A 25,190-nucleotide genomic window follows, 5' to 3' on the forward strand; every position below is an offset into this window, starting at 1 on the left:
AGAAAGTGATTGAGCTATGATGGGAATAGATTCTTGCTACAGCTTCTGAACAGTCTTCGAGTGTAGCCCCATGTAGAGTGCATTGCAGTAATTTGCATTGGAGGGAGCAAACACATACATAACTGAAGCCACATTATCACTGTACAGAGAGGAGTATAGCTGGACCACCAGCTGAAACTAGAGGAAGCCACTCTACGGCAGTGAGGACAAAGATGGATCCAGGGGGATCTCCAAGCTACAGACATACTCCTTCAGTGAAAGGAGCTCACTCATCCAGAACAGGTTGGGTACTCTCATGAGTATGAAGAATGACCCATTAGTACTGTCTTAGTCTTGTTTGCATTGAGCTTCAGTTTATTAGCCTTCATCCCTTCCATAGTTTCAGCCATGCACTGTCTGAATACTTCTACTGCCTCAACTGGTGGTGATGAAAAGGAGAATCAGAGCTGCATGTCATCTCTGACGCTCCAGATGACCTCATTCAATGGTTTCATGTAAATTTTGAAGATCATGGGAGATAAAACTAACCCCTAAGGAAGCTATGCTGGGGAATCCACAGAGCCAAACAGTATTTGCCAAGCACCACATCTGGAGCTTGCCATCCAAGTAAGAACAGAACTACTGCAATGCTCCCAACTTAGAGAGTCACCCCAGAAAGATACTATGCATTTAGAAGCAGCATCTGAGCATAGACTGACAGGGTAACCACCAAATCTACAAGTAAAAGGAAGACTGTAATATGGCATACCATTTTTTCTCTGGGCCATGTTCCTCTTGCCTGGCTAGCCTTCTTCTGATTGGCCCTTATTTCTTTTCTTCTCCCAGGCCTTAAGAAGGGAACCAATCCCTGAACTAATACTCTAATTTCAAAGTCCATCCTGTAGAGGAATGAAGCTACAAGGATAAAACCCTTTCATTCATATACCACAGGTTCCTGCATCCAGTAAGCCGAGACTTGATATGCCTGTAGGAAAGGGGGCAAAACCAAACACCGAGCACTGGTCCCCAGGTGACTTCACTTTCTCCAGTCAAACCCTGGGTTTTGCAGATTTTAGATATGCTTTTTAGATTTCAGATGTGATAATCACCTATGTGGACCAAGATACCTAAGATAATTTCTTCTCCCTTCAGCAACTTGCCTGGTGTCATATTCTAAAGACAATAGAAGTACTTTCTTTTATTTTGAAAAAAACTCCCCAAACACTGGGGAGATTAGAGGGAAAAATGGGAAAGGTTTAATCTTCACCTGTTAGAATATATTGCACCTAGTGTTAACAGGGGCCATTCAGACTTGCCCTGGAGTAAAGAAAAAGCTAGCCTTCAGCTACACAACTTGTAATTAGTACAATGTGTAGTTTGGCATCCACCATTAGGACAATAACGAAATATATGCAGTTTTCCTTCTTGAAATTAATTATTTTATTAATCAACACAATGAAATTCTATATGTGTGTATTTGAGAATAAGTCCCACTTTGTGCGATAGAATTTATTACCAAGAAAGTAAGGATAAGATTGGGGAGAGGTTTGTTAACATAGATAGATTTTGCTGAATGAAGATAGATACTCATTGTTATGTGAGTAAAGCAGATTTGGCAGGTCTTTCTACCTCACATGGTGAGAAGGGGACAGAAATACTGTTGAGAATCTCTCAGAAATGCTGCAGGTGTCCAGAATGCTTCTGGTAGTGAAGTGTGAAAAGACTGACTGAATGAGACAGACTAAACTGCTCTAATGTGCTACATCCATCATCAGTCCCAGAAAAACCTCTGCCTTCCAACTTGAAATCTTGCTTTCTGGGAAACCATCTATTTTATTTCATTGCATAAATGCATGCTACTTATTCAGTGTAGTTTGCTTTTCAATGTGTAAACAAATTACTAAAGTGAATTAACACCTCCTCCCACAGACAATTATCTTAAAGCAAAACTAGAAAGCCTAAGAATACAGCTAAAAATATTAGGGGACTCATGCAAAGTAGGGATGGAATATCAGCACCAATCCTCAAATTATAGTTCTACTTAAAAGTGGGCACAGCTTATCTATGAGCCTCTTTCGGCAATGAATCACCAAAAATGAAAATGCATCAACAAAAAGAGGACAAAAAAGGACTCTAATTTGCTCTAAATTTTCATATACTAATTTATATCTATAGATGCAAATTTAGAAAAAAATGCTATAATTTACATAGAAATACATTATATTTTACCATGGTGTAGAAGACTGTGAACAGGTGACCTGTGCTCCTTTTCACATGGAACTATTTTGCTGGAGAGCAGAATTTCCACATCCCATAAAACCAGTCACTTAGCAACCAGTTGCTTAGTGAGACAATGTTGAATCAATGCCACATGCATCAATGGTCCTATCATTCGATGCAGCAGTTCCCACTGTTACTGGCACTTGTGTCTGAATCATATATACCTCAAATAAGATAGTAGGGACACATCAAGAAAGCTGACCCCTGCTGTAAATGGAGGAGAGACACACTAATGGGTATGTGGTGTAGTAATTACATGGTTTAAACTGGAACTGATAAGACTTCAGGGGCAGACCTGATCAGGGGTTAAGCTCAAATTTAGGAGTTGACAAAGAATACAGAGTAGCTAGGAATTGACTGGGAATAACATGGACGACAAGCGAAGTATATTAATTTCATCATTAGCCAAAATCTTGGCTATCATTGCATTCATTTTTGTATCTGGAGATGCTGGGAGATGAACTTGTCTTCTTTTGTATGGGTTTCATTCAACACTTTCTCTTCAAACATGCTGTCTGCAGCAGGACTATATATGCTTCTGGTCTGCTCTGATTGTTTGTTGCTATGTTCTCCTAAGTTGTGTACTATAAATGAATGTCCTCCAACATGTCCTTGAAAGCTGTGTTCAGCTCTTGTAAATTCAAGGCTATGGCTTCCTTTATGGAATTGATCCATCTCATATTTGGCCTTCCTCTTCTTCTTCCACCTTCAACTTTCCAAGCCTAATTTTATTCTCCAGTGAGTCTGTCTATCTCATGATGTATCCAAAGTATGACAGCATCCATTTTGTCATGTTTGCTTCCTGGGAAAGTTCTGGCTCCAGTTATAAATATGTACAAGCACAATGGCACTCTTGCGTTTCCCACTAGTCCAGGTGACAGTAAACCTTGGAATCCTGCCCTAGGATTTCTGCTACTGCTTTGGAAAATATATGATAATACTGTATGTAATCAAATAACTGTTGAAAGTTGTCCCATATTTGGCCGAAAATGTGGATATTAGGTACACCATTTTCCTACATCTCCTTGAAATAAATGAAAGTTGTGCAAGAGCTGCACCTTCTATTGATTTCATTGTGGTCTATGAAGGAAAATATTCTTGTGGATTGTGACACATACACACAGAATGCTCTATGGAACATAGTTGCATAATCCCTTTGAATTGTGTCTCAATTTTCCCTCTGATAAATGATGCTATTTCATATTTGCCAGGCCCCCAGGAGAATGCAGAAAATGCTAAGGCAACATGGCTTATTTATGTTACGCAGCTGCCAATTTTTCAAAGGTGACCTGGCTGATCACATTGCAAAATGGTCTGAAATTACACTTAGCATTCTTGTTTGGAAAATGTTTTCCAAGAGCTAATCAATACCAGTTCTTTCTGTTTCACCTGTTAATTCTCTAATTAGAGGGAAAAGAAGAGTGTAGACATAGGAGCTACCAAATTGTTTTCACGTCTTGTTCACAAACTCTTTTGAGTACAGTTATCTTGCTCCCTAAATTTTAATTTATTAACTGTTTCACTTGAAAGCAAACACCCTTGCCATCAATACCCCAGATAAAACATCTGTTTTTTAAAAACAAAAACAACTTATCAAGGAAGCAACTTATAAAGGAAGCCATCACAAGGGAAATGCATATGTTTTCTCACAGAATGTTAAGGTGCTTTTTTGAGATGTTGCTCTGACACCTATCAACCTGTTTTGCATTATGAATCATATTATTTCAGAGCTGAGATTGAAGTAAGGCAATTAGCATATATTTTACCAGCTCTATTACTAAGTTTCTCATGCTTCATTTCTTTGGTATTAATCCTTCTCCTTGTAATCATTGACCTTTACATGAGCTACTTGAGACCCATAAGCCTTTTAACTAATGGTGCACCTGGCCTTCAGGTTTTCCAAGGCATGTGTTTTGTATGAGAGTTGTGATGTTTTAGCTCTATGAAAGCGCTTAACTTAACTATTCCACCCTTAATAAATTAGACCTTCTGGGGTCTTTCAGTTCTGTCTTGCATTTAAAAAGCATCTAAATTAGAAGCATTTAACATAGGGGCAATAACAAGATGAATCCCCTTAGACCAAAAAAAAGTTTCTAAGAGTAAGACGCTAAAATAAGCATGATGTGAATGTACAATTGGCCCCTCTAATGCCTAAATTTTACAAGCTGTTGCACTGAACAGCACTGCATAGAGTTGCTCCCAGTCTCTTAAAGCTGTCAAAGTATTTGGGTTGAATCCAAAGTAACACTTGGTGGAGTTCCACTTATGCTGGAAAAAGAGATCAGGTAGAGAATTTTTGGACTTTCCCTACTACAGCCCCTTTAACATCCTGAAAATCTGTTTGGAAGACATGCAAACCTTCCAGAATTGTATGGGAGGTGCTGTAGCTGGACATCAGTGAAGATCTTTCCACGCATGGAAAGCACCATTGCTCTCACAGAATGGCCAGTTTGGCTCATCTGTCAACAGCTGGGATGGCTAAATAATTTGACATACTTAGTGAACAAACAGAGTGAAATAATGGGGGAGAAGTTCTTCTTCACCAGGATGATGGAGAAAGATGTTAGATCAGCTAAAAAGTTGCTATGAAAATTTTGCTTTATTCTTGGCACATTGAGGTCTGAAAAAGCTTGGATTTGGGTGCTCTGCATTGCTATGGTTCCAGTTCATTCTGTCAGGTCATGTCCAGAAGGAGGTGTTAGTGAGTTAGAATTTACCCTAGCAGGTGTAGTTCTATGGTGTTCCACAGGATTCTGTTCTGTCACTTCCCTATGTTGTTTAACATCCATATGAAAATGCTGGGAGAGCTCATCTGAAGCTTTGGAGTGATGACAATCAGCTCTATTGCTCTTGTCACCAAACTAAGGAGTCAGTTAAGACTTCTGAGACTTGCCTGAAATAAGTGGCTGGATGAGAATGAACAAGTCCAGGTTAAATTCAGAAATGACAGAGCTGATGGTCCATAGAAAATGCTGGAGCAATGCTTGGACATTGGTATTCAGTCTGTTCTGGATAGGGTTGTGTTTTCCCTGAAAGATCAGACTTTTTGCTTGAAGTTCTCTGAAATTCTATTGATTTTCCTTTCCTGGATTTTTGGGGGTGGGGGCATTTGCAAAAAGCCTGACAACAGAAATCCTTGCCTCGGTTGTACTGTGGTTAGACTGTTAAAATCTGCTCTTCATTGGTCTACCCTTGAAGGGGCATCCTGAAGAGCAACTGGAAGCTTCAGTTGATGCAAAATGGAATGACTAGGCTGTTAACCACTGTATGATATCAGGATTATATAGTTGCAATATTGAAGATTTGTAAGGATTCAAGAGTTTAAAGCTCTAAACAATCTAGTTCTAGGCTGACAGTCTAGGTCTGAAAAATATCCTATCCTGGTAAAAACTGGTTCAGTTGCAAAGATTAACGGAAGAGATCTTTGAAGATATATTCATTTGTAAATGCCTGTTTGTTGTGTAAATGGGGAAAACGTTTTATCTTGAATTGCTCACAAATGCAGAAATGGACTCCCACTGGAATGACAACCGATCTCATACTGTCAGAATCCAGGAAAGGAGTCAAGATACAGCTTTTTAATTTGATCTTTTAAATACTTATGGTTTTTAATGCTGCTTTTTATGTTTTACTATGCTTTTACATGATGATGTCTTTTATGCTTTGATTATTTATGTAATCTGTCTTGGTTGGCCACAGAAATGTGGAATCAAACTGCCATAAATAAAACCATGTCTGTACAGGGCTTATGGAAAACTCATGTGTACACAACCTTAGTACACACCAAGTCCTAAATTTCAGCCACATCTTTCAGAATAAAGAGGCAGAACTTTATTTAAAATTAAATCTTAAAAGTCCAAGGTTATTTAAATGACAGGGATCTGCAATGGGCAAATTACACAACTAATTGCTTTTTGCTAATGAGGGAACCCTACTGGATTGTCATGGAGGAACTTCCTTCCTTCTACTTCAGTCTTTTTGGAAAGTTGAAGAGCCAACTGACTGACTCTTCATGACCCACACCTTAAAGAGAGAGATGCCTGGTCTATCACCTGACAGACATTGTGGCTTCATATGAATCAGTCCTTTCACTACCCTCTTTAGCTTCATGATCTTGAAATGCACAGGTCTATGGAAACCTCCCTTCCTCCTTTTCAGAAATGTCTTCCTTTAACCACACTGTACCTGTCAAACTTTCCTACATTTACCTTTTCTCAGCTCAGGCAGATAGACCTGAAACCTTATTCTGGCCTAGATAACGAGGCTACAATTATCCTTACCTTGGAAACTTCCTATCAGGATTACTCTGATATGTTATATTTGAAAAAGAGAAATGTCAGAGTGGGGAGCAGCCAGATGTTAACTATGACTGGCCAATATGATTATATTATGCCATATTTTTCCCCCTTACCTGCAGTGGCTGCCACTCCATTTCCATGCCCAATTCAAGGAGCCAGTATTAACCATTGAAGCACAAGGTATTTTGTGGTCAGGTAATCTGAAGGCTCACCTTCTCCCACATATATCTAAAGACCTATACAAAGGTGGTGCCCTGGTTGTGGAATGCTATCACCAGAGAAGCTTGATTGACCTTCATGCAATGGTCGCTTTAGTACAAGATGAAGATATATTTTCCCAGAGGCTTTAATATTAAGACCATTGGTGATTTTGGTCCTGGTCCATTAATGCTTTGATGCTGCAGTTAAACATATTATTGTTTTATATTATGTCTGGTTTCACCACATTTGATGTTTTCTTTTTTCAGTCTTTACAGATTTAAATTTTATTGCTTGAGCAGAAAAATAGTTATTGTCATTAGATAGAAATGGCATCAGTTCCATGAACTGATTTGCAGCTGAAATATTTTTTTCTTTCTCTTCCTGATTAATTTCTTTATATTTGCCCCCAGAAACTTTTCACTTCAGGTTTTCTCTTCTGCCTTGTTTAATCTGTCCTCTTGAGTAGATGCTGTATTCAACACAGTTTGTGGCTTAATTTCGGTGGATGACTCTTTGTATGTACACCAAGTTCATAATTCTGTAGGATTTTTTAGTTTATTCAATGACCATACAAGAGTGTAACATAAAAACATGTTGCAGTATCCATAGTTATAATGGCTTCAATCCATAGTTGTGTGGCGTGAATCCTGTCAACTTGGTGATACCATGGGCTGAAGATAGGAAGGTACTTTTCATTGATTTACCCCCTGGAATATCCTGTTCTCCCAAAAATCAGCTTTGGTGGGTTCAACCTGGGGACTGCAGAAAATATCATGAAATAATGAGAAGTACTGACTTTCCCCAGTGGGGTGACTCCAGTGGATTAGGATACCCTTTTCTAATAGAAGAGCCCTTCTGTTTGGAAAAAATCAATTCCATATGCAAGCCAAGATAACAATGTATTCTGAGTATAGTTTCCTTATATTCCTTTATATCTGATTCCTGTTAAATTATGACTATTTCTAAGGGCACACACAAACATACACAGCCAACAAAATGAGTACCTGACAACTGAACATACAATTCATTTCAACACACACACAGTTAAGCCCTTTCAGCACTTTGAATTATGCATATTGTTGAATTTAGAGGATGTATGCAAAGCAAGCTATATAGATTCTCAACAGCAGAGTTGATCATTGTATTATTGCCTTTAAAAGTATACATTGAAGAAAAATGAGGAAAGCAGCATTTGAGAATAGCTAAATTTAACAAATTTACATTGCAAAATCTGGAATGTGTAAAAATGTTGTTTCTTCTCTAGTCTGATTTTCTTAGTCATGGTATAATTTAGTTTTATGAACTATTGCTGGACAGTTACTTTGGGTTGTTAAAGAATTTAAAAAATATGGCTGGTTATATCTGTTTGCTTCTTTAAAGTTCTTCTCAAGAAAAGAGGTTTTAAAATAAAGTATCCATATTTTATGACTCAGAAAAAGATGCATATTTTCCAGTTTCCCTTCAGTGCCTTCCTATGTTTTTCAACAGTTTCTTTCATATTACTGGACACTGTTCATAGACAGGTGTCAACACTGCATTGTGTATAAGAAGACGATTTGTCCAAAAGTGAGAGCAGAACTCAAAAAAGCAGTTAAAATGCAAACCTGTCCCTCCAATGTGGCTGCAAATTAATGATTTTTCATACTCTGAATGTAGTGTCTCTTTTCATACTCAGCCTATTAATCAGATTGACAAACATTGCATGGCTACATTGAGACCATTAAAGCAAAACACTTCATCCTCCAACCCATGCCTGTAACCTATTTTTAAAAGATCTTATTGCAAGGATTATTCCCAGACAGTAAACACTTTCTGGGATGATTAGCATTTAAAGGTACCTTGTTTTTTATATCATGATCCTTAGTTTAATTGTATCCTGTCACATCGGTAAGGAACACACACACACACACACACGCACACAAAATTTGAAAATACAGCAATCTATATCTTGCCTTTTAACAGGACTTTTGTAACTGTTCTCTCTTTACAGTTCTCTCCTCCCCTCCCCCTGTTCTCCCCCCACCCTGACTTTGTGTCTGTGGCAAGCATTAGGCTTAACAGACTGAACAATTGAGCAGATGTGACTAAAAGCCCATAATAAATTCAGTGTGCAGGAGGCATGCAGAACATTTACTGCACTAGCCAGCTCCAGCCCCAATTAATAAAGAATCGGCAATCTAGGCAGAAAGAGAGTGCAAATAATAGAGTGAGCTGTTGGAGAGTAGATTGCGAAAGAGGGGAACAGTCTGAGGAAAATATGTTCTGAGGAAACCAGCTGCCATTTACAGCTTCCCATTATATGAATGCGTGACCAAAAAAGAAAGACAATTTTCACACATTATTTCCACAATTGGGTATTATTCATAGGTATGCCAGAGCAGTGGTGTTAGCTTAACTGGTCTGATGGACAATGTGATGCCAAGCACTTGATAGAGGTCTAATCCTACTGAACTGAGATGGGCAGTGCCACCATCATCTGGGCAGTTCACTCCAGAGAGTTGAATTTATTCCTTTAATTTAAATTAAGGTGTGGCAGTACCAGCTGCTGTATTTTTCCTAGCCATGTTCCTGTTGGAGAGATGAACAAGGATTGCACTAGAAAGAGAAGGGAGGGTAGAATCGGGGACAAGCTGTTCCTAGTGATAGAAAAAGTCTAGAATGACAGTCCAATTGTCTGGAGAGAAACCTTTTGATATCATTTCCTCTTTTTTCCCCTGTAACCAAAATGAGACCTACCCATAAATAACTATGGGGAGATACAGGATTTTAGTCTTGTTATGACTGAGCAGCAGCAGGACCACCTGGAACAAAGGAGAGTAACCAAAACAGGACTTTATATTCTTTCTAATGCAGGTTTTATGTTTTTTGTGTGAAGACAGTCTTTTATGATTGCTCCAGCATTAGAAAAAATGCCTGCCAATTCCAACACAGTCAATTATCCACATATAGGAGGTTGGGATGGAACAGTGGCTGAAAGCGGCACTGGCTCACAGTGGCTTTCTAGTGTGTTCCACTCTTCAGACTGAAAATTAGGATTCCGAGCCCTGAATCACTCATTTAAATAAATGTATTTGTTCATTTGATGTCCAAATCAAACCCAAATCCAGCCCAGCCCAAATCCAGTACTCAATCACATGCTGAAGCTTTGCGCTTCATTAGCTGTACTTACTTTTTTGTAAGATTTTAAAACAATTCAACCACCCAACTTCTTAACAGTGCAAGACACTGAACTAGAATATGCAGGCATCCTCACATTTTCTACTACCCTATTGCCTTCAAGGTCTCTGTAATCAGCTCACCAGGAGGGTCCAATGTTATCCACATAAAATGTCTTCCTTTTTGTCTAAGGTGCATTAAATAGGCTAAATATATGTGATGAAATTTCAGTTACATATTTATTCTCATATGTAGGCAAGAGCGTATTTGAAACTATACCTACATATTCATTTTCTGATTGTATTCGGACATGACACTAAGCAATATATCCCATCAGGCCCTGCCACTAGAAATCAAACCCAGGGCACACTGCTCCTGCTGTGTCATGTTCCCTGGGCATGGGTATAGCCAGTCACCTTTTTCTATTTTTCTGTTTCTTTTTCTGTTGCACTGCAAGGTAACTACCAGAGAGTAGCAGTGTTGCTCTCAAGGAATGCCACCTGCTGCTGCCCTGATCTACATCAACGTACAAGTCCACACACTCACACACCACCAATCCCCCTTCCCCACTGAACATTTTTCCATGCCCCTGTGTGCGAGGCTTCCACAGGCTGCCAGGGGCTGCACCTCGCTGAACTCAGGCACACAGAGGGCATCCACCTGGGCCTGCTGAGCAGTATGCTGGGAAGAGTTTCCCAATGGTGCCCATGTGGGTATCCATCTGGGAAATTTGGCTGCAAGGAAAGTATTTCTCGCACACCTGTTCTGTGGGGTGGGAGACAGCGGGGCCTGTTGAGAGCCCTCAGGAATTCCATGGACAAAACAGGGGTGGTGTGGGTGGAGAGAAAGCGAGAAACCTGGGCTTCTCAGGGTCATTTTCCTGATGGCAATGCCCATGGACAGCCTGTGTGCTCTTTTTGTGTGAAACTACCCTCACAAGAAGAGGATGTTGAACAAACTTCTAGCTGTTTCAAAGTGCTGGTCCAGCAAAGTGCAGCAACCCGACAGGAGACCCAGGCATGGCTGCCTCTGCAGTCATTGGCCTGGAGATGGTGTGGCATGATGCTGCTCTGCCAGTGGTATTCTGAAACTGCAGCTGGCCGTCAGGAAGGCAGTGCTCAGACAGGAGGAAAAAGGCACAAGTCAGCAAATTAGAGCATGGCTGCACTTGCAGTTGCTAGGCAGAATGGGACAATGACAAATGAAGGCTGGAGCATCCTCTGCAGCCGTGCCTGCTCTCGCCATAACTCCTGGTGGCAGAAATGTGGAAATGGTATGGAAACGTTGTAACTGGGGTCACACGTAATGACAAGTCATGGTGAAGAGAAGAAACCGTATAGCAAAGCATTGTTTCTCTGTGTGGTTTCATGGAAACCAAATGTGCCATGCTTCATGATAGATTCTGAATTCACACGTAACAAGCCATGCCTATGTGGTTTCCAGCATGGGTCATCATTGTGTGTAAATTCAACCTCTCTCTCTGTCTGTCTGTATCTTTAGAGGAATTTCTTGCTTATTTATTTGGAGGATTTCTATTCTGTCCTATACAAATGTCTCAGGATAGTGATACAAAATGGTTATTATGCTTCTTCCTGTATGTCTATGCCCAACACTCTTTGCCTAAATTCATTATACATGTGATTAAAAATCCAGTGAATATAGAAATTTGTGTGTGTGTGTATTGGTTCATGGCCCAGATTTCTACTTCAGTACAGGTTTACCATTGCTTAGAAAAGCTGTGCAGGGTAGAAAAGGTTGGATTTCTTTGGAAAAGAAGTGCAGTAAAAGAGTGTGCAAAATCTTGCAAGTGATCAAACAAGCCTGTCCTGTGTGGAGAGCATCACGTACATGTACTTTTCTATGGATAGGAAATCACTTTCTGTCTAAGCTGATCAGTTCCTGCTACAGATACCAAATAGCTAGCATTGAGTGATGGTAGGAAAACTTTAAATGGTACCGAAAAGGTGATGAGATACACTGTCCCTTGGAACTAAAAACTCCTAACTATTTGATAGGGTCAGAACTGGCAGCATCCAACCGGTTAGAGAGCTTGGAGTCATTGTGGAAGCTCAACGAAAAAGTCAACTCATCATGTATCAGCTACAAAAAAGCCAAATGCTGTGCTGGGGCATGTTGGGAAATGGACTGAAAATAATTCAGTCACTAAGTGTGACTAAAACGAAGCAACTGCATTTGAAATACTGTGTGCAATTCTGTCTCCCCATCTCAAAAACAATATTATATAACTGGGGAAGATGCAAAAAATAACAACTAAAAGGCTCACTGGATGGTACACCCTCCCCATGAGGAAAGGTTAAAGATGGCTGAGGGGGCTTGACAGAGGTTAAAAAATGCATGATTTGGGTTAAATACATGCAGATTTTCCTCCCTCCCTCCCTCCCTCCCTTGTAACCCTAGAAAAATAACTGGACCTTCCAAAATCATGGAAGTAGATTCAGGACTGACAAAAAACAAAGCACACAATCAATAATTAACATGGAATTTGCCAGCATCTAATAATCTAATATGACAATCAATATGATTACCATATGGTAATATGGTTCATAAAGAATAAGGTGAAAAGATGACCTTTCTGGTAGTCAGTTCAATTAGATAGTAGTGTTCTGAAAATATCTATGAAATAGGTTTGAGGAAGGGACTCTGTATTCCATTTGACCACAATTGCATGACACAGAAGGTCCTTGGTTTAGTGGTAGATCACATTGATAGTCTACATAAGGTTTCAGATTCCATCCTTCACATTTCCGTAAGTCCAGGAAAAGTCTTCTGGATGAAAATACTACCCGTCAGTCTAGGCTATACTGAGTTGGGTGGACCAATCTTCAGACTCCATATGGAACAACTGCTTTCAGTTCATATTTTCCTACCTGTTTCTGGCATGGAACATGAAATGACTTGTACAATGTGATACTGAATTCTACCATTTCATATAGTAAGTCACATTCAGATGAGGAAAATAGGCTACTTTTCAAAAGGATGCTAAGAGTTATTTTAAACAAACAGACTAACAAATAAACAAATGATACCTGTGCAGAAAGTTCACTTGTATATTTTATGTTCTGTTTATGAATTCTGGAGCAAATCATTAAAAAATCCATCTACAAGCATCTCGAAGAAAGCAAAGTGATTAATAGAAGCCAGCATGGATTTATTAAAAATAAATCCTGTCAGAATAATGTATTCTCATTTTTTGACTGGGTAACCTCCCAAATGGACAAAGGGAACACTGTGGACATAATCTACCTAGACTTTAGCAAAGCCTTTGACACAGTGCCACACAACCTTCTGATAAGCAAATTAGGTGGATCCAAAATTGGCTGCTAAATCAGACACAAAGAGAGCTCATCAATGGCACCTTCTCAAATTGGATGGAGATAACCAGTGGTGCCACAGGGTTCAGTCCTGGGTCCAGTGCTCTTCAACATCATTATTAATAATTTAGATCATGGGTCCTCAAACTATGGCCCGCGGGACGGATCTGGCCCGTTATACCCTTTCATCTGGCCCATGCCGCCACCTGCGTGCTTGGGAGGAGGTGACTTGCTCGCTAGAAGTTGGTTTTGGACTCACTGGGAGATAGCCAAGTGAGCAAGTTGCTGCTGCACACACCCAATGCCTCCTTGCATGCACCCTACAACGCCTCACCGGCCCACGCGCCCAGGCACACCCCCCTCACCAGCCCGCACCTGTAGCTGCTGCCTTTCAACTGGCCCCCTATTGAAAAAGTTTGAGGACCCCTGATTTAGATGAAGAAGTACAAGGAAAGATAATCCAATTTGCAGATAATACAAAACTGGGTGGAATAACAAACACCCTAGAAGACAGAATGAAGATGTCAGGAGGACATGATATCCCTTTATAAGTACCTCACAGGCTGTCACAAAGAGGAAGGTCAAGATTTCTTCTTGCTGTTACCAGAGTGCAGGACACAGAATAATCAAGTCAAGTTGTGGCAATCCAAATTCAGGCTGGACATCAGGAAAAGCTTCCTCACTGTCAGAGCAATACAACAAAGGACCCAGCTGTCTAGAGAGGTGGTGGGCTCTCCCACACTAGAGACATTCAGAAAGATACTGGACAGCCATCTGAGTTGGATGGTGCAATGTTACAACAGCAGAGGGTTGGCTTAGGTGGCCTTCAATGGCCCCTTTCAACTCTACTATTCTATGATTCTATGAATATAACACCAATACATGGAAGCACTACTCTAGACATGCCTGATTATACTGGCTGGAAGTGTTGGTCTAATTTAAGAGTTTGTTTGTTTATTTATTTATTTGGAATACTTATATGCCGCCCCATTCGCAAAAGCCTCGGGGTGGCTTCCAATACAAATAAATAGCTATACAAATACATAAAAACTGGAAACATCCTGGCATAAATATAAATCAATAAATAAATTCAACAATTAAAATAACGTTTAAATAAAAAGGTCTTGGCCTGGCGCTGAAAAACAAATAACGACGGCACCAGGCAGACCTCTCTGGGGAGCGCATTCCATAAGTGGGGCACCACCGCAGAGAAGGCCTTCGTCCGGGTACTCACCCTCCTAATATCTTTCATGGAGGGTTCCCGGAGAAGGGCCTCTGCTGCTGATCTCAAGGGGCGGGAGGGCAGATATGGACGCAAGCGCTCCTTTAGATAACCAGTTTAGAGTTTACTGACTGAAAAAATAAATGGATTAATGAAGTAGACTACATCTACTGTCTTTATGTTAAGCTCAGTGAATGTTCAATCCAAATTGCAATGAAAAAGCTAGTTCTCTGGTGAAATCACATCTCAGCACTACCCCAATTGCCAAAGAACTTTTGCTGTATAATCTGGCACAGGAACATGGCACTGTTACATTGCATCCTGGATGATATTCCTCTTGTCTTTTCCTTTGTTTCCTTTTGTTTCCACAGAATTGCCCACAAAAACTCTTCAAGATGATTTTCAGAATTACAGCAATCTGAAAGTTAAATCTGAAAACAGTTTAACATGCCATTCAAGAGAAAAGAAAGAAAACATACAGCTTCCAATTTTGCAATACCATTCTCCTAAGATTGTGGGTGCATATACATACATACACACATGCACATACACATAATATTGTGTTCATGGATGTTCAATCTTCAATATATATTATGTGTGATAAAAAAGCATTGTAATGTTCTTGCCCTGGGGATAGGTGTGCAAAGCAAATCATGGAACTGTTCAAAATACTAAATCTTGTTTTGCGTTCTAGCAAGCATTAAAAAGGAGACTGAAACAAGGAAACAGACATCATCTTAGATTAGCTCAACGTAAATGAATGAAAGAAAGAAAGCTGAAAATTGGTCGCTGAGTTGATTTCACTCCATGTTTATGTTAATAGGGTATTTGACTTTTGAATGCTTCATAAACCTTGTTATGTTCAGTGCTATTTGAGGTAGTAAAACAGCTGGAACTCTGCCAGGAGCTTTAATTGGAATCAGCTTAGCTGAGGCTGACAAGGTTTCCTAGTGTTTAGTCTCAAACTTATTATAAAAATGCAAAATTATGTGCTATTTATTTCCCATGCCTCTTTTGTGGATGCCCATAAAGGTAAGGCATAACTGTGTGCCAGAAAGCAGAATAATTTCTCTGTATATAGGCCTCAGGCCAGTGCTTTGACAATGGCAAAATAGGCATTGTCTTTCCTCATTAGATGCTTTTTGTTGTTTTCTTCTAGAAGATGCAAAGAAAGTTGAGGGACTCAGGACTTTTCCTCCTTTGCAAGTTGGTCATTGGTTATTTAAGGGCTTCAAATGTTTCCCTGCCCGTGTTAACTGTATGCTTTCGCAGAGTGTAATAATCAACTCCTGATGTTGCTTTTGGCCATGAGAAAGCAACTTGGTGTATCTAGAAGGATATGGTTGTTTTGAAATGAGGCACAGAAAATGTTTCTACAAGGAATGGATTGTCCATCGTGGAAGCCATGGAACGGCAAGTTCCTTTACTACTTTCAGACCAATATTCTTACATTATATTAATACAGACTTCAACATCTATTCATGGCAGGACAAAGTCACTACATGGTTATTTTAATGGTGACTTATTGATGTGTTTATTTGTGAATTACAGACTCCCCTCTCAAATGCACATTACCAGCAGCTTAGCTAACCCTGATCTAACTGCTTGGCCTGGTACTGTTGATGAAGGAATACTTTAAAGAGAGCTGGAAGACAGGACAATCTAGGGAAGCCTTAGCAGGGTATCTGCATGTTTTGGACTTCAGTTTCCATTAGTCCCAGTCAGCATGGCCAATGGTCAGGAATTCTGGGTGCTGTTGTAAAAAACATTGGGAGGGTTTCAGGTTGGGGAAGGCTGGTATAGAGGATTATGCAGTGGCATGAATATTCACTTCTTCAGTGGTCTTTTCTAGGCTCACTGGTTTTGCAGTTCTATGGCACTCACACCAGTGCTGCTGCAGGTGGTAGAGTGATGCCTGCTATGAATAAGAAACTGCTCCTTCTCCCATCCATACAGAAATTTGGGGATTGATTAAAAAAAAAGGACTTACACTTGAAAGAATGAGTATTTTCCCATATATGGATAGCAGATATGTGCTTGTGGTGATGGTAGTGAGATGTTAGAGGGGATTGCAATCCTAGAGTAGTTTCTTTCCCTTCACAGTTTCTTTCCCTGGGATCACTGCCAGGTTATGCATGGGAATAATACAGATCATACATGGGAATACAACATGGGATGCACAACCATTGCTTTCTGAACCATCCATAGCATCTAATGATCCATGCAGTCAAAGGCTTTATTGTGGTCAATCAAGCATAGACAGATCATCTTCTGAAATTCATTGTTGTGCTCTGGTAACCCATGTGCATTTGCAAGATGATATTGCGTGCCTCTTCCTTTTGGAATACAGCTTGAGCACCAGAGGTTTCTTGATCCATGTGGGGTAAAATTGTTCTTGCAACATCTTGAGCATCATTTTGCTTGGGTGGGATGCAGTGGTCCTTTGGTTGTTGCAATCTGTTGCATCTCCTTTCCTGAGGATTGGAAAATACATTGGAAGTTTGAGTCTTTTGACCATTGTTTCTTTTTTCCTATTTGTTGGCACATTATTGCTAGGCTTTGGACTGATTTCGTTTCTGCAGCTTGGATAATTATATCGGTACTGAATCCAGGTGCTTTATTCCTTCCAAGTTCTTTCAAAACAGCGTTCACTTCACTTTCTCCAGGGTCATCATCATAGAATTCCTCTTGGAAGGACTCTGTCTTCCTTTTATGTCTTCTGTATACTTCTTCATATATGTCTAACTTCAATTTCATTTATTCTGATTAGCATGCTCCTTGCCACCCCCAGTCTTGCAACATTCCTTGCCTAGGTTTGAATTTCCCCTCCTTTTCTTGGATCTTCTGGAAGAGTTTCATTGTTCTACTTCTTTTGTTGTTCACTTCTGTTTCTTTGTACTGGTCATTATAATAGTTCTTTCTGTCAGAATGTGGCAGTAGCTGAAAAGTTACATTCAGGATTCTGACCTTATTTCTGTCTCCTTTTGCTTTTGCTTTTTACCTGTCCTTAGCGACTGTGAGTGCTTCTTCTGTCATTCATCTATGCTTTTTTCTTTCTTGTTGCTACAGGAATTGTCTTTTGTCATTGTTCCCTAATAACATTTCTGGTTTCAGTCCACATTTCTTCTGGCTCATCACCAATTAACTTCAGCCATGCAAACTTGTTCTATATGTAGACTTTACATTCCTTGGGAATGTTAGTTAATTTGTATTTTGGCACTATGCTTCTGTTAGTGAACTTTTTCAGCTTTACTCTGATGTTTGATTTTAAGAGTTCAAGGTTAATGCTTTGAGGGTGGGAATCCATTGGATTCTTCCCACTCAGCTCCCAGGAGTGTAGCCCATTTTCTCAATGCCATGAATCTGACTTTCTAGTGAGTGTGTTGAACATTTGCACACATGCCCAGCAGGAAGGGAGTCTAAGGGAAAGTTGTGCAAGTAGCACCCCTCTTGTGCACATGAGGTCTGAGAGAAAGCCTTGGGAACTATGGACTAGGGTTAAGTGGGCATTTGGTTGTTAGGCTTGTAAGGATGCAATCTTATTATGTGTCATCAAGTCACCTCCAACTTAAGGTATCCCTACAAATGAAATTCTTCCAAATGTCTTATCCATGACAGCCCTGCTCAGCTCTAAACAAACTTTCCAGGGAGTAAATTTCATTGAAATTACATCTGAGGAAGTATGCATAGGATTATATTGTGAGAGTTGCATAGATGAGCGACTTCTTTCTGCTTGTTGTCTCCACTGTCACAGCAACATTATGCCTGGCAATCTTAAGGCTGCTGTCACAGGATGGGTGAAGAAATGGTGGGCTTGAGTATTGATTTTCACATATTGCTTTGAAATGACCACCCAATTCTTGGGTTGTAGACAACCTAGTGCCTTCCTACTTCCTCAGATTTTTATTCTTCAGAATATATATGCGATCAACTCAGGATATAAGTGATATTGAAAAATGACTTCCACTAAGGCTGTTAAGACAACAATGAATCCTGAGTCTATGTCCCATTGTCATGAGACCAAAGAGGACAAGAAAGTCATGTGTGACAAAATGAAGTTTCTGAAGTTTTAATAGAAAAATTTGACCTTGGGATATTTCTGTTTCCTGGATATACTACTCTGTCTGGAAAAGTGTTTTCAGAGGGACCCTTAATGTCAGTCTCAGATGGAATATTGGCTATTTGCACTAAGTAAACTGCACTCTGCTCATAGTCTTCTCTTATAAGTAAGATGAATTAGGGAGCTACAATAAAATTTACTGGTTGCAACTAGTGAAAGTGGTCATTGTTTGACACAGGACAGTTGGGTAGAATATTTCTAGAGCACAGAAATGATCTTGGCAGGACTGATTCTCTAATAGTGAAAACCTTCAATTTTTTTATACCAAGATATGTGTTCAAATGTTTCTAAGAACATCACCATTTCCCACATAAACTCAACTAGGGCCTGGCAACACTAAAATCCTCTTATGTTTCTATGATCTTCAAGTCCTGCTTGAATTCAGACTTGTCACTGGAATGGTAGGATATAGATGTAGCCCATGTCACTTTTACATTTGTTTACTCATAATTTTGATCCATTCTATTTCCATTTTAATGTGCACTGTAAAAAAATCCTATTTAAATACTATTTAAATTCATGTTTCAATGTTATATAAATGCATACAAATGAATATTTGAAAAATTATTCTGCTTCACTTAAACTTTTGAATAACAAATAGAGATGTGCAAAATCCCATGGATAGTTACATAGCATTTCATCCGCACATTACCTGAGAGTTGCAGAACCGATTTTTAAAATAGGCATTTAGGCTCTCACAAATAGCAAATCCCTTAAGATCCCGAGAACTGGAAATCTGCTGTCTTCCTCTTGGAGGTGATCCATGGTTACCATGAGCCATGCCTTCAAGGCCTTAAGATGTTGGATGTGACATTGGATAAAGTGAACTGTTGTGGACCAGGCTGTGTACTGTGGCTGCTTTCCCCACTTCCCTTCCCTTGCTGCTGCCACCTTCCTCACATCCAGCTGCTGCCACCTTGCAAGCTGTTTGCAAGATTTCTTTATATCCTCCTCATCCTTTCCTTTCAGCCATGCTCACAAAGCACATCCTTTGGCACATGCTTGTCGAATGCAAAGGCCAGAGTGTCTTCTTCAAGATGGGTTGTCTTTTGTTTTTAGGGGGCTCCAAGCTTTTGTCTTGGCAGCAAAGGAAAAAAAGTAAAATAATTTACTATAATTATTCTACAACTACAGTTAAAAGTTACAGGTGACCGACCCTTAGCAGCAACTATGTGCAAGGAAAGGAGAGGCACGAGAAACTGAAAGAAATGTCCTGCATTGTCCCTTTCTGCTCTGGCCCTTGTGTGCAGCATTATTCTATCCTTGTCCTAAATCACACTGCAGTTTGCGTAGGATCATGCTCTAAATAATTTTGAGGAGCAGCTCAGTGCAGCTATTTTCTGATTATGTTCCTCAGAGTTGCTTCTCAAGTAATGTGCACAAAGTTTTCCTGAAGATTATTTTTTGCCTCTTAGAAAAAGAGAGAACTATTGAGCTATGGAATTGATTCCTTCAATCATTTAAGTCTATGAATACAGAAAATGTATTCACAATGAAACTGCTAGGTTTTGAGGTTTTTTTTTAAGGACTGAGTGGAGTGAAAAGGTATTAACATACCAACGGTCAATCTCCCCTCCTTGTAGTGGAGGCACAAGTGTGGTCTATAAATAGTAATTAGAAGCTAAAGTATTTTCATGGCCAATTTATCTTTAATGCAATGGTGTGTGAATGAGTGTGCATTTTAATTCATCCTCCATAGTGGGGGACCTGTGAAAATAACTGACATATCTGGGCTAGCTATGTTTCATTTCTGGACTACTGTGTACAGTACTAGGCAGTGATATTCAAGGAACCAGCAAAATTTAGCTGGTATACCATGATATCAATCATAATTAGTATAAACCAGACCCTTTCAGCTGCTTTGATTATGTCCTTAGGGCTGTAATGAAGTAGGGACAGCCCTAATGTTTTTGTAGTATGTTTTATTTAAATAAAAAATTTCAACCTAATGTTAGGAAACTAGGTCTTGAATCACTGCCTTTCTCTGCCTGAAAGCATGCATCTCCCCAATCCGATTTATTCCTTGTTTCTTTTATTAAAATAGAAGAGGGATAGAAGGAACTAGCCAGAGCAACATTAAAATGTGGGGTGGAATGGCACCAGAAATAGAAACATAGAAACAGAGCAAGTCAGAAGGGGTCTCCCGGGCCATCTAATCTGACCCCCAGCTCCAGCCGGCTCCACTCACGACATGCCCACCCTGTGCACGTCCAGCCTATCTTTGAACACCCTCACTGATGGGGCCTCAACGACCTCTCATGGAAGCCCATTCCACACCCTCGGGGTCCTAACTGTCAGGAAGTGCTTCCTGGCATCTAAATGGAACCTTGGTTCCCTGAGCTTTGCTCCGTTGGAGTGCATCCTGCCTCCCTCTGCAGGGGAGAACAGGTCTCTACCCATCTCCATGTGACATCCCCTCACATACCTGATAGAATGGTAGAATATGGCTGTGGGAAAATGTATAATTGTGCTGATGTTCTCCACAGGGATATATATATAGCTGGAGAACAGGTCAGCCTCTGAAGAAAAAGATAAAAATTAGTGAGTGTGTTTTATTTTTAGCATGCTCGAAGAGACATGAGGGACACTTACAGTGCATTGCATGCCATGCTGTTTAAGTCCAGAGCCCTATCAAATAGGTACCAGTTATATTCACAAACAATATTCTCCACAGTATTGATAGCACCCTATTTCCACCATAAAAAATCCATGGATAGAGAAAATATCTGGACAGTGTGGAAAAATTAGGAACCTGTGTCCAACCATTGCATGTAAAGATACCATCTGGAGAGGACCTTCATTTTCTTAGTTAGCGGAATGGTAAATGTCTCTTGAATAAGGCCCAACTTGATGCTTCCCACTTACAATATTATAAATGTGGTTGTTTATGTAAATGTTTTCAGTGAGGCTACTTATTAATAGTAATTGAATTTATTGGTCTTAATTTTGGCATGTAATTAAGCAAGTTTCAGTTATTCATGTGCTAGTTGCTATAATGTGCTTTAAAAAATCTTACAGTACTGAGTCCTGAAGATACTATGGCTTACCAACAAATTCAGTTTACAATTTTTAAAAGCTATTTCGAGCAAAAAAAATGTAAGAACATTGGAATTCACAGTATTTGCCAATTCAGTCATTCAACTTGCTGAACTTTATGGATACAATCTTCAACACCGGTGAGAGAGAATTTATTTATTGTTATTATTATCTTACCTTTTTTTTTTTAAACTGCGAGGAACCCACTGTGGCTTACATAGTACTTTACCTCTTCATTTCAGTCCTCACAGCAAACCTGTGCTTGCTGTGGCCCTGAGTCTGAGTTCCTGGTGGACGCACCCAGCCTTCATGTGGTGCTTATCAGAAATCAAGCCTCGTGACCTGCCCAAGCAGCATCCCTCTGTTTGTACTGCTGCATGTGACACGGAAGAAACTTGTTCATACAGGGATCACCAGGCATGGAGCCCCATACAACCACTGCACCAGCTGCATCTCTCTTCTGTGCGACGTGCAACGGCATTTGTTTGTGCTGCTGCTCAGATCATGGAAGAAGGTTGTCCATTGTGCAGCCTTCATTCTACAAGCATGCATGGACTTCTGCTTGGCTTGGCTTGCTTTCTAATACTGGATCAAACATGAGAAGAAGGCAGTTGGAGGCAGCTGGATGCTGGAGGCAGTTTTCTCACAATCCTAGTACAGCTATCTTTCCTCAGTCTCTCAGCCCTAGTGTCAGTGCTGGCCCAAGACATTTTGCTGCATGAGATGACGGGCAAGATGGTGTCCCCATTTCAGCTACAGAAGCCAGGTTGGGTGCAGTTGAATCTTAGCAATGATGGGACAGTTTATTCCCATCTACTGGAGGATAGCAGGCCACCTTAGCACATGAAAGGTGGGCTGCCTGGAATACCCATCTCTGTCCTCCAAGAGAGAACAGCTTCAGGCAACCACCTCACTCTGCCATATGGTAGGACTAAATGGCTCTTGTGTATGGTGGAAAATTGAAAGGTAGCAAGACTCTGTAGCCCAGTGATGCTTTGAGTGCTACAGCCCAGTAAGCCCACCAATACAATCAACAGAGGAGTGGGTCACAGGAGGGCCTACTGTTCAGGGTCCTTTCAGACTAGGAACTAGCCCCGAGTACATCAAACCGTGCTTCCATTCAGGTTCCAAATCCCCTTTCAAGTTACTAATTTTTGGACGCAAGTTCTAAACTGTATGGACACCAGACAGTAAAAATGGCATTGACATAAAACTGCCCTTGGTCTTGTATGACAAGTTCTTGTAGTACAATATTGTACTACACATTTAAAACCATGCAATATTGTCATTTATGTTCAATATGTAAAGTCTTACATATAGGTTGTAACGTTCAAGACATATTCCTTATGAAAGAGAATAACTTTAAAATATATTGTTGTTTTATTCTAGAATGGCTGTCATTTTCATGGTAATCTACTGTATACCTGTGCTTTTGGATTTGGTAAGCCTGCTAGCAGTGTGACCTTGTTCAGTACTTCAATTTATGTTTTCATCTTTAGAAGTTCCAGGTAGCTTATGAGCCAGTGAATGTAAAATACTGGAATACATCTTAAAACAAATGCATTTCCTTTATCAAGTAAGTAGAAAATATCAGCTTCATATAAGGTGCAGGCCCTAAACTGTAAGGGCATAATAAAATAAAACCTGAAACTCTTTGGTTGATGTTATAGTTGTTGCTTTCAAACCGAAACCTAATAAATGTTGCACTTGGTTGCAAGTTTCTTAAGAGAATGTAAATCAACAAGAGAGTTTAAGCACTGAATTTAGTATTCCTTTTTCAGTACAACAAATGTTAATGCCTTTTTAAAAGGGAAACTAAAAAATTTAATCCAATAAGGTAGCACTGTTTTCTGCCCCCACCCCAAAAAATCAGAACAAAGATCAGGAGAGCGACTAAAGGGGAAGACGTTCTCCAGCCCAAGCTTCATTGAAATAATTGGGTGCACTGCTATGCACCTTTATGTTCTTTTCCAGCACTCATCATTTGAGAAAGCAAAACAGAATGTGTTTTCTACATGCATAACCTCATAATTCTAATACAGTATAGAGACACCTAGAGGTTAAGTGATGGAAATGCAAGAAAGAAAAAGCTTTTTGTCTTGAGTGCAGACCTCGATTTAGAAGAAACCAAAAGTGGATAAATGACCTTGTGCAGAAGAGCTCTGCAGATGGACCTAGTTAAATAGGGACTGGTTTGATTCTTAACGCATGAGCTTCAAAGGAGGATATTGAGGCCATGCAGAGATTGCATTATCCGTTCCTTTTGCACATATAAGTCAATTACTATCCAATGCCTTGCTATGCATATCTGACTGTATAGTGTGAAGGTGACTGTTGACTCATCTTAGAATGCATATGGGGAATATGTTATAACAGAACAGAATATGAAAGCCCTCCAGAGATATAATTCTGCATCAAACTCCCAGTGATTAATGAAATGTTGAGATTGTTTTTTTCATCCAGCATTTACATCAGAACAAGCCCTTGCTAGTTAAAAAGTGCTTAGCTAGTGCACACACAGCCCTCTCACAGTTCAGAACTAGCCAGATCAGCAGACTTTATGAGAGGCTCTGTGGCCACTGATCGCCTGGAATCAGCCTTTCCTGGTGATTGTTCCAAAGTTGTGGAACCTTTGCTGTGAAACTAGACAACGTGTTAATTGCGTGCAGGAGTTTGACATGCCTGATTTACATTTCTGTTTTTCAGTTGGGGTGGATCAGGGCATTACATGCTGAGATGTCTTAGTCCTTGGATATAAGCCACAATCTCCACAGTGGGGGGCAGTTGATTTTCATGAGGACTTGAATGTAGGTGGAACTGTGATGTAGCACAATTCCAATCCAGATTGCCCTCCCTGTGTCATTGCTGTCTATATGGCAAAAACAAAACATTGGCATTAATTTAATGTATCATCTGGTTTGGCTTTAGGAAAACCCTCTTTTGGTTATCTTTTCAGAGGGGGTGCAAGACATGTTACCTCTGGACAATTTGGATTTGTTTGGCTGTTTTCCAAAGAAAAATTGTCTGGGAGAGTGTCTACCTGAACAGTGGGATGCATGGATGGAGGGCTATATATATATATGGGGGGGGGGGAGAGAGAGAGAGAGAGAGAGAGAGAGAGAGAGAGAGAGAGGGAAATTATTTTGATGATGAATTTTGTTTGTGTGGAGCAATCCTATGGAATGGTAGGGTGATGGAGAAACTGCTACTTCCTACAAGTAGAGAAAGCTTCTTTCTACCTTTTAAAAGAAATCTGTTTTCTGTTGTTATTATAATTAATATTATTTCCCTTTCCACTGGGTCAGTAGGTAGGGAAATTACTACTTTAAGAATAATTTCTACTGATATACATACCCCCCCCCCTGAAGAAGATTAGGAGACAGAATACCCGGAGAAGGGCCTTCTCTGCGGTGGTGCCCCGGCTATGGAATGCGCTCCCGAGAGAGGTGATATATATATGATTTTCAGCGCCAGGACAAGACCTTTTTATTCATGCCTTATTTTAATGTCTAAAAGATTTTAATTATGATTTCAGTCACGGGTTGTTAGTCTTATTATTGTTTGGG

At 40.0% G+C, this 25,190-nt stretch overlaps 1 long non-coding RNA gene across 4 annotated transcripts in view; it reads left to right on the forward strand.

Moving 5' to 3' along the window:
• The window catches only part of LOC123021577, a 190,456-nt gene that overhangs the window by 132,028 nt on the left and 33,238 nt on the right, over window positions 1–25,190 (forward strand). For 3 of the 4 annotated variants that reach the window (XR_006414351.1, XR_006414348.1, XR_006414349.1), the window contains exons 1-2: window positions 21,611–21,764; window positions 23,014–23,065. The exons of the other annotated variant lie outside the window; for it this stretch is intronic. This is a non-coding gene — a long non-coding RNA (uncharacterized LOC123021577). Of the gene's footprint in view, window positions 1–21,610; window positions 21,765–23,013; window positions 23,066–25,190 lie in introns of those variants that run through there. 4 annotated transcript variants of the gene reach the window in all.

The sequence above is a fragment of the Varanus komodoensis genome, unplaced genomic scaffold, assembly GCF_004798865.1.
Source record: "Varanus komodoensis strain SLA01 unplaced genomic scaffold, ASM479886v1 scaffold17, whole genome shotgun sequence".
Lineage (NCBI taxonomy): Eukaryota > Metazoa > Chordata > Lepidosauria > Squamata > Varanidae > Varanus > Varanus komodoensis.